Here is a 17936-nt window from a genome sequence, read left to right as displayed (position 1 = left end):
GCTATTATTAAGTTAATACTTCGGTCCGTAAGGAATACTTCTATTTTAAAGGTCCGCTTCGCGTCTTCTCTTAAATCTTTAGAAAGCTCGTTCGTTTGTCTCAATCTTAACTTCTAAATGGCAACGTACATCTAAGCGTTCAGAGATCACCCACGAGTCGACAAAAAAAGGCACCGATTACCGATCGTTGCTCTAACATTCTATTGGAAACACTGGTCCGCTTGTACGACACGCAAACGCACACATTCTCGCGTGGCACCAGGTACCGTCGATTTATCAACGTCGCGGCGCGAAATCCAAGCCAAGTATCCGATACAACAAATTCCGTGTAATAGTCACGCACGAGATCGAACGCGTATTATCGTTAATGCAATAACGACGTGCGGCGTTGGTAGTTCGATAAATCAATAATCGGAATGCCGACCGACGGAAGATGCAATTTTTTGGCGGGGCTCGGTGAAATACGCGACACGTGGCTCCGATGCCTCTCGAACAACGGATTAAAAATTTGGCGCGGTTCCCGAACACGTTCTAAGTAATTCCTCTGCCTTTTCCTGTCCACCTTTTTCACCCTTCCTACCCCACCAACTCCTTTTAGACGCATTTTTTCCAGCAACGGAATTGGACCACGCAGGAATGCCGCGTTACCTGCGCGCCGAGCAGAAACGAGTTTTTAATTAAACCTTATGAATTTAATGGCACACATATACACATACATACACACACACATACACACACGTACAAAAGCAGGCCGGATGGACGCGTTTCCGTGGACGCCGAGACGCTCGCGGAATCTCGTAAACCAGCCCTTTTTAATAACTCGCCTCGGAGAGACGATTTTTAAACGAAGCTGCTCTGCATGCTTAACCAATATTCATGAAAAATTTTCCAAGCCGAAGGAATCGGACAAATCTAGATTTGCTGTGAGCGAATGTAAAATAGTTTTTTTTTTCTCGTCAAGAAAAGGCTGAAGGGCTGTGCCGAGGGTTGGAAGAAAATATTCTATTGAATGTTTTATCGAAACAGAGGTTCCGGTTGAAGAGGGCTTGAACGTCCGTTGCTACGAAATAAAGAGCTGCTTGTTTGTTGCGACACTCGAGTCCCTCTTGTCGAGGTAAGTTTCCCAGCTAGTAGTATATACCAATTATTGACCGGACGTGGCTCTGTTCGGGCTGAGTGGCATAGATGTCGCATACTCTACCCTCGACTCTACTTCCTGGCAGCTCGAACGCTCTTGAACGAGAGACGAACACTTTTTTTCAAGACGATACGTCATATGTGGTGGAAGGGTAGAAATTGATGGTTGACCCGTTGGCAGACCGCTTTAAAGGTTTACAAAAACCTTCCAGAGGAAATTTAAGCCCGTCTTATTGAAATCTGTTTGCCGTGATGATATTGAGGTGACGCTTAATGCTCTCCAACGGAGATTTACTATGGAACCATGTTGGAACGATATTCTTGAAGAAAAAGACAATGGGAACGAAGTCGCATTAAAAATCACTGCCAATATTTCTAGGTCTTCGCGTGATTAAAGTATACGGTTATTCAGTATACTCTAATGAAACGAAAATCTCTTGTATTTATCTCAAAGTTGCAGAACATCTGATAATTGAATGTAAAGTTATTGTTGATCTAAATTACAAAATCGTGCGGTTTCGTATTATAAGACTGTAGTAAAATTATCAGTTACGAATGTGTTAAATCAATAGATTAAACGCCATGCTGCTTTTGATCATTTTATACCAAATGATATGGTCGATCGAATGACGTGATAATTATCTATAAATACATTGGCTTTATGCTATCTGTTATAAATTGAATAGATCAATTACTGAATTGTCGATATAATTGTCAGGACTGTCAACGGGATTAATTTAGATTTTTTAATTTCGTCGCCGAAGTAGTACACGAAATGCTTAATATCGATGGAAGCTCGATTACTCACAGCTTATCATTTTCGCTCGTAGTTTACAGGCAAAAACAATCGTCGTTTTGGCTCTCGACTGCGTCTTTTACGGCGTCAGGACGCCTGCTGTAATACAAGTCTCAGACGCGACGAAATGTCGTCGCGACGCGTCGGTTGTTAGCATTGACAGATACGGAAAACAATGGCACGTACTTCAGTTTTCGTGCTTTTAGCAGCACGAACTCGAAGAAGGCGGAGTGCTCGGCATCGAAATTGTAGGTGACTGACTGCATCCATCTCCATAACAGGTACGTAACGCTTCGCGCTCGATTCTGATCTATCGGCGCAACAAGACGAAGCCAGGATCGAACAACAACGTCATTCCTTCAAGAACGTCGAGTGGATTCTGTTAAACGTTTGTCTGCGACTTCGTCTGCCGGAAGCATCGTTTGTCTTGCAAACTGTTTGAGCAAACATGACGACAGTACACGGCGAATGTAAATTGCTAAGGCAACGGTTATAGGGAATAAAGTGTTTCTCCAAACGAAGGACTCCAATGATTTCCAGTTTCAGTGAAGTGAAACGTACAGTGTTTCGTGAAAGCATCGCGACACATACGACTACTTATTGCAGTGGATTACATATATTAAGATTTAGAACTATTTAAGATCATAATAAGTCAGAGCAAATTACTTTAAACAAACACAAAATGGATGAGCACGTATGTTTGTTTCTATTGTCTTTGGTATGCACAGGCGTGACCGTGCATGCGAAACCTATTCTAGCGAAAGAGCTAGATTCTTGAAGTAGATCCAAAGATACAATCAACGAAAGAATTTGAACATTGGAATTACCAACCTCTATTACATGTACATACGTACACACCTACGTATACTGTATGCTCGAATACATTAGAGAGACAATTTAGTGAGAAAAATTGTTTCTTTTCATAATGGGCCAACACTTCAACTTCCACGATATACGTACGTTGACGTATTTCACTAAATTTTAACAACGTCGCGTCCGCATTCCTGTTGCAACGTCAAAAATAATCGTTACCATCAATTCCTCGAAGAAAAGCAGCACTCCTTTTGGTGCAAAATGTAACACGCGAATGGCTCAAGTATCCAACTAATTAGTCGACCCACTTTAGACCCGGTACTCGAGCTAAGAGGTAGTTGAAACAAAGTTTTGGTACGTTGACGACGAGCTGGCCTTACCAAAGGCTAGAAAAAAGAATAACAAAGGATGGTATTACGCGAGTAGAAGAGCGACGTTAGACGGTGAAAACGCATAATTACCCTCGATCTTCCAGCCATTAGATTTCTCCTCTTTTTTGTACCATTGCGCTTTCTTTACTCTACGATGAAAGCTTGTAAAACTCTGAAAATAGTCGCGGTAACAGAGCGTCTATATAATTTTTTTTTTAGTGTTTTCGTCCACAATTTTTATCGTTTACTTTCTGTATCCGGTCTTCTTTCATTTTTCTCTTTCGTTTAAAATAGATCAACTATCGGAATTCTTATTTTCCATCGTTTTCGCGTAACGTGTTTATCTTCGAATCGTCATACGCACCGTTTAGTTTCAATGGATATCACCTGGATTTTCACGTTCCCTTACACGTAGTGTATTCCGGTTCAAATGTCGCAACCCGCATTGTTTAACTCTATTACAGATCGAGGATTAACGCACAGCGATAACATAAACCAGTAGCGGATGAACGATTTTCCTACTGGCATGAATAAAGAATATCCGGCGTTGATGGGGAATTAGGTATGTTTATTAAACTTCCATGCGATTAAGTTACGTTTACAGCAGTCTTGTTCGGCCACGTGTGAAATCCCATCGTTACTAAATCAGTCCAGTATTCTATCGTATATAACTGATGTCTAAATTAACGCGATAATTCCCTTTTGAATTACTAGAATCGAAGATCTATGGGAGAAAGACGCATAAATCAAAATGGTACATTGAATAAACCGTGTTGGATGTTTGAGTTAGAATTCACTTAGACGTATCATACTATTCTCGTGGAAAAATATGCATTATCTTTTATTCATTAACATTTGGAAAATGCAGAAACACGAATATATATCTTAACGAGTGGCTGGACAAGCAGGCAACATGATTTTTGGTCGATCAACCTGTTTACTAATTTCGTATGTTGTCGAGAAACAAGCAAACACGAGCAGTTATTTCGAAAGCAGCGCTTAATTTGCCTCGACGAGAGAATCCAGATTATCCTGGCGAGGCGGATTCAAGCACGTGAGGTCAATTTCGTTGGTCTACCGGTTGGTTAATTTGGCCTTGCGTTGGCAGTGGCCGTGTCTCTCCGCGTAACCGCTCGCGTTGCTTGGCGTACGCCCAAAAGTACGGATATGAAAGTGAAAAGCGTTTTTGTATTTAGCAACGCTAGGAAGCGTCAAACTGGCCAAAATTTTTAGACCGATTTCCTTCCGCGACTTAATGAATTCTGAATATCTTCTTTTTTTGCAAGAAACATCTGGAACAGCTGAAATTCCGACACTCTTGAAATTACGTGTTAAAAATTTCGATTAGCGACCGCAGTATCGTATAAATAAAACGTTGCTAAGTAACTTAACCGAAGACACAAAATTGAACAGCTCAGCTAACTGACCGCATTGATTTTTAAAATACATCGTCGCCAATGCACGCGATATATTTCCGGGAAGTGATGAGAGTTATGCGGAAAAAACGTTCCGTTTGAAAACGCCAGGTAGAAAACAGGCGCAAATTGTTTGCTGCAACCTGCTGCACGAAAGGGGTCGTGCAAAGGAGCGCGAACGTCGTTAAACAGTTTAATGTCGTAAGCTTGATTATTCCGCCATGGCAGTAAACCGAGCCAGGTTCTTCCTTGTTAATTTGTCTCGTCTCTAACCGGTAATGATTTTGTCGACGAACAGGGGCTAAAAGACCCAAAGCAGCAAATTGTTCGTAATTGGTATGTCGATTCGAACGAAATATAGATTGTTTCTCGTCGTGGAAGTTGATTATGTATAGTCCACAAATTGTTCGTATTTTAAACGAAACAATCGTGTTTCTCGTTGTGCGAGATATTATGTTTCTTTATTCGGCTAATAAAAGAGAGACAAAAGAGAGAAACATGGATACACGATGAAATGGGAACAGAAACCGATTATTTTATTATTTCCACAGCAGCATCGGCGCATCGACAGGTGCGAATAGCGCGTTGTAAAACAATAACAAACGTTTATAGCTCGGCCCGTCGAAATTGGGATCCAGTCGTGTAAGTTTTCAATTCGTGCTGTGGCGTAGGGTACGAAACGCCATTCAACTTTATACCACGTTGCTCTGAAACTGTTGCAGCTAGTTCGTATCATTGTTGTATCATTCGAGCAAAACTCGATATCATTGACAAATATGTGGCAGTAGCGTACACTCGTGGTACGTGTGCCCGGCATATTCGCCCTGGAAATTCGTTGGTCGAAAGCTACACGTTCTTGTGATGGTAGAGGGTGTTGTAGAGGCCGCAGTTATTTATATAAACTCGGCGGAGTTGAAAGCTGTCGAAAGCTTTCCCAGTACGTCTATCTCGCATTATTGGACTGACACGAACGGGTACCGTGCTATTAGGGCGGTTCCGTTTGTTGCCAATCGAAAACACCCCATGCCTTCTATCGTGTCCGACATTTTCTACCCTTTCCATCGACTAACCGGGCTTGATAAATCAAAATTCAAGCCCATTTCCATGCAGCTGAAGTTCACGTCGAAGAAAAACCTGAAAGAGTATCGTTCGCAACTTCGTCTACTAGAAGTAACGTGATATACGGTGTTACTCGAAAGTTCCTGAACACTTGCTTATTTTTGACTAAATCTAATTTCATGTTAAGGTAGAATAGAAGAAAAAATGAGGTTACTCTTTGTTCAAAAATGAGAACTTGCTTTGAAAAATTAAAATATAATTCTCAGTGTAGGTAATATACGTAGAGCCAAGAAGAGAAGCATAATTAAAACTTTGATAAATCGTCCCTTTGATTTTAATATATCATTGATAAGATTTTTAACAAACCATTTAAATGTTTGTTTCCACGAAAAGATTATATGGCATTTGGTCGTTAATTTATATACGTATCTGTATACGTGCGCTGAATACGTGACTGGCACAATAGAAAGTACGCGAAAGTCTAAAGAGGCTTATTGAACGAGAATTCACCGAAGCCGTGAATGCATTATCACCTAATTGCCACTTTGTTCCTTGACATTAAATCCAGCTACCTTATCGTAGCGCGAAATTAAACGAATAAATGGTGTTTGCGCGCTCCTTAAAGCGTAGTCGCGCGGAAGATGGCCAATTTATTGAAAGAGGCGGCCCCGATATATTTTCATTTTGCTTTCTTGTTTTCCTACCATCGATGACAAATCGTCGTATCTGGCATTATATTAATGTTGAACATTAAACACGGTCGTTCAAGTCCAAAGGGAAAAACAAGCTTTTTCTTCTTTTAATATGTATCCATGCCTGAAGAATTTTGTGAAGTGTATGTTTGCAATAAATATCCTGTAATTTCTATAATTTTATTTTAATATTGGTAAAATTTGAAACAAATCTGAGAATATGTATACACGTATAGAGCCTCACAAGAGTGCTAAAGAAATTTCAAAATGTTTCGTATAACAGAATACGTTTATGAAAGGTATCAACAAGTGTTGGAATGCTTTCGTAATGTAATTGCATCTGTTAATAAAAATATAGCAAATTCCCCTTTTTTATTGGAATTGTAGGTAGTACGTATCATGCAGATAGTCGTATTTGCTAATAACAGCGTAATCAATGACAATTGTAAGTGTCTGGAACTCTCTAGCTTACTTATAATCGATCTTAACGCTTTCGTAACGACGTAAACGACAGCCGTCTGGCATCGGTGAGAAAAGTCGTCGGGATAACGATAACGGCAAGTAACCGGCGACGATGGTAGCACGACCTACATCCGGCTGTGTAATCCTGTGAATTACATTGATTACAAGTAGCAGGTAGTCGAGCGAGCAACACGCTGGCCGCAGAGAAGTTCGGGTTGCGCGTATACAGGCGCTTGTGTACGCGCGGTGCGGTGCAAAGCGCTAAAAGCCTCTTTGGAGGGAAGAGGCAGATTCTCAGCCCTGATACACGCTCGCAACTCTCGCTCTGAACAGCTAGAACGGCATCGCACCTCTGATGTGCAGTGGAGAGTGTGCACGTAATGTATGCGCGTGAAACAGTGCGGTCGACGTGAACGGCGCATAGGAGATTGTTCAATTTTCGACACTCCAACACGGAGATGGAAGCCTCGTAGCAAGGAATGACTCAACAGTCGGTAGCTTTCGACGTTCACGATACATTACGTGAGAAGATGCGATAGAACGCGATGGCTTTATGCGCGATGGATCGTCTTACGCGAACTTTAGAATGATTTTTGATAGTTTAAATCGACGTTCGAAGAGTTAGAGTCGTATTACGTTATATCGAAGGTTTCGAGATATCGTCGCAAAATCTGTGCAACGTTGGATTGCGTACCTGGACCGTCTTTAGCGAAGTTTTACAAGATAAAAGTTAATACTTTTATTTATATTTATATTTTCTTCACTTTATTTATATTTATTAATATAAATATCCTTGCATAATGTTCTAGCAACAGATTTCGCGATAGAAAAAATAAATTTCGTTTTTTTTAAATCACTCCTATGATTTTTTCTTTGCTACACACGCGTATTAAAAAACTTGTTACCGTATCGAGAAATATTTATGCTCTCGAAAGGATCAAGATATGTTTCGCAATATTGTTGTAAAAACTTGAAATACTCGAGAGACTGTGAACATTGTAACATAAACGTGACGATGTAATGTTATCTTTGTAGACAAGATCGTCACGCGATCATCCGAGGATCAGATATTTTGAAACAATGTTGCGATAAAGTTGATAAAGCGAAGAAGGGACATTGTTAGTTTGAAAACATGGATCGTGTTATGGAAAATGGAGAGGTCCCGGCTACCGAGTTATAATGGTATACGTTCGCAAGCAAATCGAGAACACTCAAATGTTGAATGTTATGCCTGCGTTAATTAGAAACGTCATCGAATTAATTTTCCCTTTTACCTCTTGCGTATTAATGGTTATAACGTAATTTCCAGCCTCTGCTCTTGCTTGCTTAAAAACAAATTCTCTCGCCATGCTGGTTTAATACCACCTTCTATATTACGATAATGACGTGCATGCAAGATGCGTCTATAAAACAGCAAGGGAAGACCCCATAGAGACGTCTAGTATGTTGCGGTAGATATAACCGAAACCAAAACTCCACTTCGATCTAAGTTTACGTTCAATTAACACAAAGTTTAAAGTCTAGAACACTGCCAGAGCTAACTTCTTGAGGACGATATATCAAATTTATTTTATAACCAGAGACCAGAAAGGGTAGATCGATATCGTACGGCGAAAATCATTTGTTCTTTATCTCTTGATAGATCAGACAGTCGCGCAGAAATCGGTTTCTCGTTCTCTAGCAAAATTCTACCGGTCGAAAGACAAACGACTTTAACGCTGGGCCCAAGTGCACCGACACAGGTGCTTCGAACTGCGCCGCGCTATTTACCTAAAAGCGTTATTTCAGATTTACTTGGTTATTTCGTAAATTACACGCGAAAGTCGTGATAAATAATCAACACATGGGACTTAACGATCCCGGGACTTGGGGATTTCCCGCGAAATCCACCCCTGTTTTCCTTCCTTAACGAACGAATTTTCGCGAAAGTTTTCTCGACAACAGCTCACCTACTGTACACGTAGCAATTTATACGTTTTGAAAACGGGCACCGTCAACGGTGAATAAATTATCGAACGATGTTAATCGACACGAAGCAATTTGTTTCACGTATTGCCACGGAGTCGGCTCGGGAAACATTGCAAAAGATATTACGATGCTAAATTACGCGCTATCATAATTACTGTCGTTATTCATACGTTCGACTACGATACCGTTGCTAATTTGTTGCGACCATATTTCAAAACGTTTCTCTTAATTATCCGGGGCAGCTTGAACCTGTCGTGGGAATTTAATTGGTGGAAAAATTTACTCGGAGTAGATTTCCCAGCGCGAGTCCGTTTGCACGTGGTCGAGCTCTCGAGAGGATGGCACGCGGCCCTAAGATTACTTTGAGAAGCAAGAAACAAGTAAGAAAGCAATCTCACAGATCAGGTATACGCTGCGGTACGTGTTCTTCGCTCTCGTGCGCCATTATTTCTTAAAAAAAAAATAACTATACGTGCAACTTTGGGGCAAATTTTTTACTTCACCCATTCGTATAACTTCTTTCGAGGCTTCGAGCATCTCGTCGTAAACAGTCTCAGAAAAACGTCAGAGGAATACCAATAGGAAGGACGTGGATAAAGACGCGAAGAAAACGAGCACCTGCAATCGATAACTACACGCGCGACACTATTTCAACGTACGAGCGGAGCACTGGCGCCTCCAGATTCCTGTAAGTTAATGTCACCAATGTTGGATTTACACGTTGAGGCAACGAACCCTTAGACTTTGTTGATTCTTATCCAAGTTTGTCGTTCGTGTCTCATCCTCGTGGACAGTTTTTATTCGTGAAAACGTTTAGAGAGTCGAGTAGCGGCATTCTTACGAAGCTTCCTTCGTTACTTTTCACTTTATTATCGTTCCATGCGTTCCAACAAAAGGATACAATTCTAGAATGATCTACATTTTCCGAGTCCTATTCGAGAGCGAGAACGTAGACCTATCGAACGACTATGTTGGCACGAATAAAAGTTTCGCGAATGTTGCAACTTCTCGATATCTGGAGAACACTCGCGCTTCTTGTAACTACTCGAAAGTAATCGGAACAGTGATGAGCGTCGGACCATTGGTCGAAGATTCGAAAGATCGAACGAAAACGAATCTTAAAAGTAATAACAACGTGGTGTCGCGAATCGGATAGCTTTGTAGCCGGATGACGGTTCATTTGCCCGATAAAACATGCTCTGGGTCCCGTATAACGAGCTGCACTGCGGCGTTCATTAAAATTAATTGACCCCGATGGACGGTTTCTTGTCGGATAATTTCGCGATACCTCGTCGAACGATTTTCATTGTTGCCTCGGTGAAAATGTTCGAAAAAAGATAGAAAGAGAAGAGAAAGGAGAAAGAACGATGAGATCGGGCGTGACTAGACACAGTAAACTGGAAGCTGAATTCGGGCTAGGAAAATCAGAGAGAATTTACGGGCGCGTTTCGAGGTTCATGGGACGAAAGGTTAATTAAGCGGTCGCCGCAAAACATATCACGCAATTAAACGTTTCCCCCATTAATATAACAAGTGACTGTGACCCTCTCTCGTCGGCAGCAACGTATAACGAACGAGGCCGGATGAAATTTTCGAATTCGCTGCCGCCGAACATTGCCACGAGCGAGACAGACCTGGTCGGCGTCGAAATTCGCTCGCGAGATTTCAATTACCGCGAGACGTGTCGGACTTTTAATAGCCGCGCACCAAAGAAAGGTTAATTAAGCGGTCAGCTTGACCGTATCATGATATTAAACATTTTCATCCAGCTGGCAAAAATAAACGTTGATTACAAACGTTGAAATTTTGACGTGTAATATACTCGTCGCTTATCGATGCTCGACTCCGACTCCAATGACGTCACGTACATTAGCTGCAGCAGCGGCGAGATGAATCGTTGCCCTTTAAGGTGTTTAATCGCCTGGAAGTGTGAACGAAACGAATAGTTGGAAATAACTGATCGATGAGCTCAGGTGGGAAAAGTTTTTAAGTTGCGCGTCGCAGCGAAGAGACGAGCTAGTGGAAGTAGAATGGGTCGGCGCCTGGTCAGACATCGCTGAATAATGATCGCCCGTTACGTTACAGCGCCGGGCAATACGGGTTTTAAGTAATTGTATATTAAACTTTTTTTTTATATTAAAAGTCATCAGTTTCGGGCAGCATAAAGGGAATATTAAAATGCAAAGATCATTAAACGTATAACGACGAAATTTGAATAGCAGTTTCCAGAGTCGAATTAATCTACCAGGATTAATTGCTTAAAAACGACAGGCAGTATGAAACGAACAATTAAAATTTCACGTAATTTCGTTTCATTCCAAGTTAACTAATATTAAAAACCAACAGAAGGAAAAGATTGGAAGTGAAAGAAGAGGAAAAAGTGGAAGGAGGAGAAAGTAGAAATATTAATCCGATATACGGGAAACGAAGCCTTGCAAACGTAGTACGCCGAGCAGAGAAGAAAATGTTCGAGCATGCTTCTTATCGAACTTCGTTCGGTTATTGCATTCCTTGTGGTCCGACCACTGTAGAGAGTTATGAAAGAATAATACAATAACATCGCAGTTTTCATGGAACCCTGGCGTATTTTCATTTTATTCAGCCGCAGGACATATTTTCGCTCCGCTTTGTTTTGCCGTAACACTTTATCCAAGGTGTTTTCTGTGGCAATTTAAACAAGAGAAAGAGAGAGAGAGAGAGAGAGAGAGGGAGGGAGAGAGGAAGAGGAAAAAAGTAAAATTCAGTACACGAAGCAAAGCAAGCGAAAAACAACGTTACAGAAGATACAATTACATCCGATGTTCGTTTCTCGAATCAGCTGGCGATATCGCGTGCCCATCGAACCAAACTTCTGAACCGAACTTAAATGTGTTTTGTTCGCCGCCTGCACAGTCTCGGATCCTTCTTTCTTCCCGTGACCTAGCTGTTAATCAGATTTCGATGGTTCCGATCTTCAAACTCAGTCTTCCGAAATTCAGCCACGGAAGTTTTGGATGCCGCGGAGCACGCGATGTATTAACGCATTTCGTGTGACCGTTATGGTCGCGCGAAACCTCGAATACTCCTCCACGGAAATACTAATTAAATTCTGGACAATTATGCGTAAACATACGAGCGGCGGTCGCGTCTGCGGTTTCGTAATTTGCGCAGAGTTTAGTATACAACTGCCTGTGGTTATTTGTTTGATGTCGCGGTAATTTTTCATCATCATCGGAAGCTCATTAGTGTTATTATTAAAAAAACACACGCATCTCGTGCTGAATTCGAAATATAGATTCGTAATGCGTAAGGTGTTTCGTTTATCGGATGAAATATTGTAGTATCAGAAAAGGATAGGATTAGGATAATTTAGATTTGTAAAATTCTCCTAATACTGTTTATTTAAGATAAATAAAAATAACAGAGATTAATTGGACAGAGAGCGATAAATGTTCAACTTGAACTAAACGCAAAAATCTTTTTCTACTCAAATCACTCTCGCAACTCTATAACTCTAACAACTCAATCTCTCTACAACTCTACTCTTCGGCTTCTGCGCTCGCTCGCTCTCGCTTCTCAACTCACACTGTACGCCTTTTGTATTCCTTCTCTCCGGCTTCTCAACTAACACTGCCTTTAGCATCTCTTTGTCTTTTTCCGTCCTATCGGACACGTTTCCCGAAACGCCCGTGTCCAGAGTCACGCAGGCCCTTTCCACGAAACTATCCACTTGAAAGGACTGACGACACATTGATGTACCCGACGATGCCGCGGCTCTCGCGACATTGTTTTGGTTTGTTTCTAACCGGGTTTTTTCCTCACGACACTACAATATTATTTTTTCATAGCATTACATCGTGCAATAAGCTGGTGGCATAATTCGTTCACAGTAACTCACGAAAGTACCGAGCAAACGTAGACGAAATTCACGATTTGTTACACGGAGCAACGTGTCCGAGATCCAAGAGATGTCTAAAGTATCGAATATTCCAAAATTAATTGTCGATTGATATTTAAACGGTCCGAATGTAGCATATAAAGTTGAAGTAAGCCTAAAAAATCGATTTCACATAATATTACGACGGATATAGTTCACAGAGATGAAAGAAAACTTCTACACGACTATCGCATGCTATCGAGAAACTCGGAATCGAAGACGTTGGTGACCGACGCCGTCGTTTCTGCGTGTAATTTATGTTCACGGATGAGTGTGTGATCTATGGGTTATCCTAGTCTCGCCGGTTGACAACTTCTATGATATATAGGTGCGTCCACGGCGCTTTATTATTATGTAAAATCGATTATTCAGTCGGCAGCGCAACTGGCGTTATAAATAATGGGCAGCGTTTATCTCCTTCGTGGGATTACGCCTCGTAATCCTTGTATCTCGATCATCGTTAAACCTGTCGCTTCGTGTTTTTTCTAATAAATTATCGAGCAGAGGTTAACGGACAAAGTACGCAGGTCAGGGTATTTTTTACGACGTGGCGTCAACTGTTGTGAATATACGGGCCGTGTTTTTACGTGGTAAGGTGGGTAGGGGACGGATGTAGGTAATCGGCAAATTCATTGCTCGTTATACATACAAAAGAGCGGCTAATGAAAAAGATCGCGTCAGCATCGTCTCGTACGGTAAATAATAATTAAAAGCGAATATCGGGCCGTTGTGTAAACAGCGCGCGACTCGATTAGCACAGCGCGTCGATGTGCATTTAATGGAGATAACAATTTCGTTTTCCGCCGAGGCGAATTCGTCGATGCAACGCGACGATTCGGCAATAATTTACAATCGGTGGACACGACGCTAGTCGCTACGAGGGGGATAGAAATCGTAAAAAGAGAAAATGAAGAAATACGTGTACAGACGTACGTATATACACGTATAATCATAGATAGATGGAAGGAAAAAAATATGAAAAAAAGAAATCAAACGATCGGGTTATTTTCCAGTCAGATTGTCGTACGTTGGACGTCGGGACGGAATAAACGGATAAAATGGCCCGGTAAAGAGCGGTTCGTCGTTTCTACATTGGTCACGCTCTGTTTTCTTTTACCAGCATTCACCAACTGACGAAACGACGAGCGGTCGGCTTTATGGAAAAACTTTCCCATGTAAGCATCCGAAGCTTAAGAAAGTTTAGCATCGTGCAGATGCGCTGCGACGCTTATCTACAACTTAAGAAGATTTAGGGAATCGAAAGCTCTGGCATGCTGTTCCTTTTGCTTGTCCCGGTTTTCGGGCCAACTTCCGCTACTCGAACGACGAGAGTGCATCGAATGGCCATATTCTCCTTCGTGGTTTCTAACAGCGTCGAACGTCGAACGCGAGTGGCATTCATGCAGCCACAGCATCGGGATTCATGAGCTGCGACCAACGACGAAACATTTTCGAAAATTCGATTTCGGACTTTCCTGATGCACCAGCGATCTGTAGCGTAGTTGCAAACATTGGCCGATGTACTTAAATATATCGGTAACTCGGACCTTGGTCTTTTATAATCTTTTGTGGTACACGCGAGTGCATCTTACAGGTCAAGTGGTTCCAGTCTTCCGCTACGCGAGTCGATCTCAAGTGACCTTTTCGCCGAATTTACGTGCTCACTCGTCCCTTAACAGCGTGTACGCACATGAAAGTTCATTTAGGGGAAATTTAAACTATCGTGGTAGTTAAAACACTGTTGTCAAGAGGAGAGTTTTACCAGACTGATGGTTGATGAGACAATTGCCTAAAAGGATTTATTAATCAGGTGTACAATCCTAAATAAAGAAAGAACTCTTAAGCGAGTCATATATTTCCCATCTGCTGTCATCATAACCAATTAGCCAATAGAAACCATTATTTTGTATCGAGTTAAATATAATAAGCTCATTCGCCTTTTTCTTCGTGTATATATACTATTCCATAAGCCACGTCGTTTCATTTACGAGTAAAATCAATTTCAAACTATTCGCACGAAAGTTTTATACCGTGGAACATACAAACGCACTTTGACGCGGTTGCATTGCGTTTACAAGCATAAAACATTTTCATGTCTAGCACCGGTGGAAACTAACTTGTCACAAACAGTCGTATCGGTCCTAACGTAACGATCGAGCATCGCCGCGAGTCAAAAAATGAACCAGACCGACTAATAGTATTTTTTGAAAGGTTTGCGCCATCCAACCGAACATTTTTTTTCCGTGGGGAAAGATATTTTGGCTAATGGCAGCCAGATCAGTGAAGTCTCTAGCTAGCGGCTCATTCGCACCAGTTAGAATTTGTAATTAACAAGTAATTAGTTCGCAGCCAATAAATTAAAGATCTATCGGCCAGGTTCTCGCATACTCGCCTATTCCAATCATCAAAGGATAAGGCCAGAACGAGAGACAGGTTTAATCATGACAAGAAGATAATCCTGAGCTCCGGTTGTCAGTGCGAATATCACCCGCATTGTACATTATCGGAGATGACTCGCAACGTCGATACTGCTAATGACGCCGCGGAAGCATCGCGTGTACCTGCGCTCCTGTCGATCGATAATCCAATACAGGACGCTTCCGTGAGCCTTGTTCGAAACTTTCCCTATGAATTTCCTGCATCAACGCTAAGGTAAAAGTTCGCGTCAATGTATCTTCTGAAATTTTTCTTTCTACTCGCTGAAATACGCAAGATATACAACACTATGCGAAGATCAGAAGAGAGAAACGTGACAAGCACAACATTTTTCTTGATCTCATGATTTTAATGATATCTCACGATTAAACAGGAGAATTTTAATACGACATAATCGAAAATGAAACTAATTTTTCGAGTTCGTTCGGACAACGTATTTCGAAAATAAATTCGTTTCACTCACTGCGAGATATGTAAAAGTGGGAGGGAATAGTACTGTAAAGAAATAATTCGAAGATTAGTCTCTACGCAACATTATGTGAAGATATTTCATAAAAGTATGGTTAATCTTCATTAAGATTATTGCGCGCAATTATTATATCGATCAATACGTGATTCTTCGTTTTTTACTGTATCCCGAATTATTAACAATCGACAAGAGAATCGTTTTATTGTATTTCAAATTAATCATAATAATCGAAAGGAGAATGCAAGAGGGATGCACGAATGCAGCGATATGGATATAATTTAGTAGTATTTGATATTGGCAATTGCAGATAAATCAGTGTGGTAGTTGAATGTGCACCCAACGGCCCCTGTATTGGATTCCTGGCTGTTTTTCATTCGCGATAGAATCGGGAATTTCTATGGGAATCGAAATAATTTTTCCTAATTCCACAAACGATGGTTTTCACAGAGTAAATGGCTTTAAAGGGATCATAATGGTTCGTACAGGGTGGTCGATAAATTTGTACAATCCAGAAAAATTGAATGAAAAAGAGAGAGAGAGAGAGTAGTATGAATTCGTCATTTATCGTTGAAAAACTTATATTTTTCGATCGAATATTCCTCTTTTTAATTACGTGATATTAAAATATAGCCTTTTAACCACAAGATAACATGAAAAATCAGAAAATCAATAAAATTGTACTTATGGAATGATCTAATTTAACAATCCTCGAACGTTTACCGATGTTGCGTTTAAATTTCAGTTTAATCTCCAGATATTAAGCTTGACATTTCGATAAGGCCTTCTGGTAAGCTGCTGGTGATTAAGCTGCTCTTGTCTGAACTTCGTTCCAATGAATGGGCTGTCATAAGGCGCGATTAACGATATTTCTCGTTAAAGTCAACATAACGTAATTGGCTACAATTGAGCTTGAACGTTAAAAGATCGTAACGTGGCACCTGATATCTACGGAAGAGAAAATACCCTGATAGTAAAAGATAACATCTGTACTATCAAGGGAGCACGAGTATAAGAATAACAGAAGAAACGATATCTCGGGTAAATAAGCAAATCAGCTTTTATATCCGCAGTTTGAATACGTTTGGCGTAACTAAGTGGTGTACTTATTGTTAGTCCAGATAGGAGCATGTTCTGCAATTCATTCGGGTACATAATAATAAAGTTTCTTCACATTAATTGACGAATAAAACGCGTGTCGAATAAATATCTTTTTCCATGGCCTTAGACCGGACTGAAAAGAATTTCATTGGATGTTTTCCACTATTCTCGAGGAAAGAAAGACGATCGTCTGTTTTTCATTAGAAATTGTCCCACGATAAAGTCTCGATGAAAAGTTATTGTCGCTCGAATCATATATATCGTTACAGCGTGCTGAGAAACGGGCAAACTCTTTCAGGAAACCATTAAGACACGATTTAATGAAATCACGAAGAATCTACGACGATATAATTGCATACCCCTTTCCTCATCGATTCGGTTTTCATTCGAACTCGAAGATTGTTCGCTTCTCGTGGTGCAATTTATCATTCTCGCTCAATCTCCCCAAACGAATCGAACGTTTCATCTTTTCGTCAAATATTATACGTCTGCCGCGAACGCGAGAGTGTCGAGTTCGAAAATTTTCTCAAAAATTCACGATGAAAACGGGACGTGTGCCGTCGCGTGCACTTCGACGTTGAGGCAGATGGGTTTAAAGGTGAATAATGTACTTCGAAAAATGCATTTTTCTTGTAGCATTTTCATTCACGGCCAAACTTCCACGGCGAATCTATCGAGAAAACTTATCCTTAAGGTTATCCACGTCAGGTTTTAAAACGACATGATCCCCGCCTCGACGCTTCCAACGAACTTCTTGTTTTTCTTGTTTTAACTCGGAATAAGTTCCACCCGACGAACGTTCCGGCGGTTTCGATGAAATTTGTATTTGACGTTGTAAATGTACGATAACCGTCAGGAAAATACAGATTTAATCATACATCGTCGGTTATTGCTTGCGCGGTTGGTTATTTATTTGCACGCGCACATACGCCGGCCTTTTAGATTTGTTTGAAAAAGCAGCGCCGCGTTTCGATCACGAGAAAGCTCTCGTGCGCATTCAATATTCATTTTTATCACGTAAATCGGGTTTCCAGTCGGAAAATACGAAATGAGAAATTAAAAGCGAGGTCCGTGCATCAAATATGACAGCAAAATGCCCTAAGATTAAATAACTCGTGTAACTGACAAACAATTCCACATCGCTGAATTACAAATTTTACGCTGACTTATTGCACGGATGGAGTGGAAAGAGAGATAAGCAAGTATTAGATTATCGTATATGAAATGGATGATTTTCCGAACATCTAAAAGCACTCTATGACATTCATGATATACATAATACCCAATGCCATTAGATAATATTT

General features: G+C 40.9%; 1 long non-coding RNA gene across 2 annotated transcripts in view; it reads right to left on the bottom strand.

The window, feature by feature from the left end:
- The window catches only part of LOC126924430 (uncharacterized), a 54698-nt gene that overhangs the window by 14518 nt on the left and 22244 nt on the right, over positions 1 to 17936 (bottom strand). The window lies entirely within an intron of this gene.

This window comes from Bombus affinis, chromosome 14, assembly GCF_024516045.1.
Source record: "Bombus affinis isolate iyBomAffi1 chromosome 14, iyBomAffi1.2, whole genome shotgun sequence".
Classification (NCBI taxonomy): domain Eukaryota; kingdom Metazoa; phylum Arthropoda; class Insecta; order Hymenoptera; family Apidae; genus Bombus; species Bombus affinis.
This window is presented reverse-complemented; position numbering and strand designations above follow the sequence as displayed.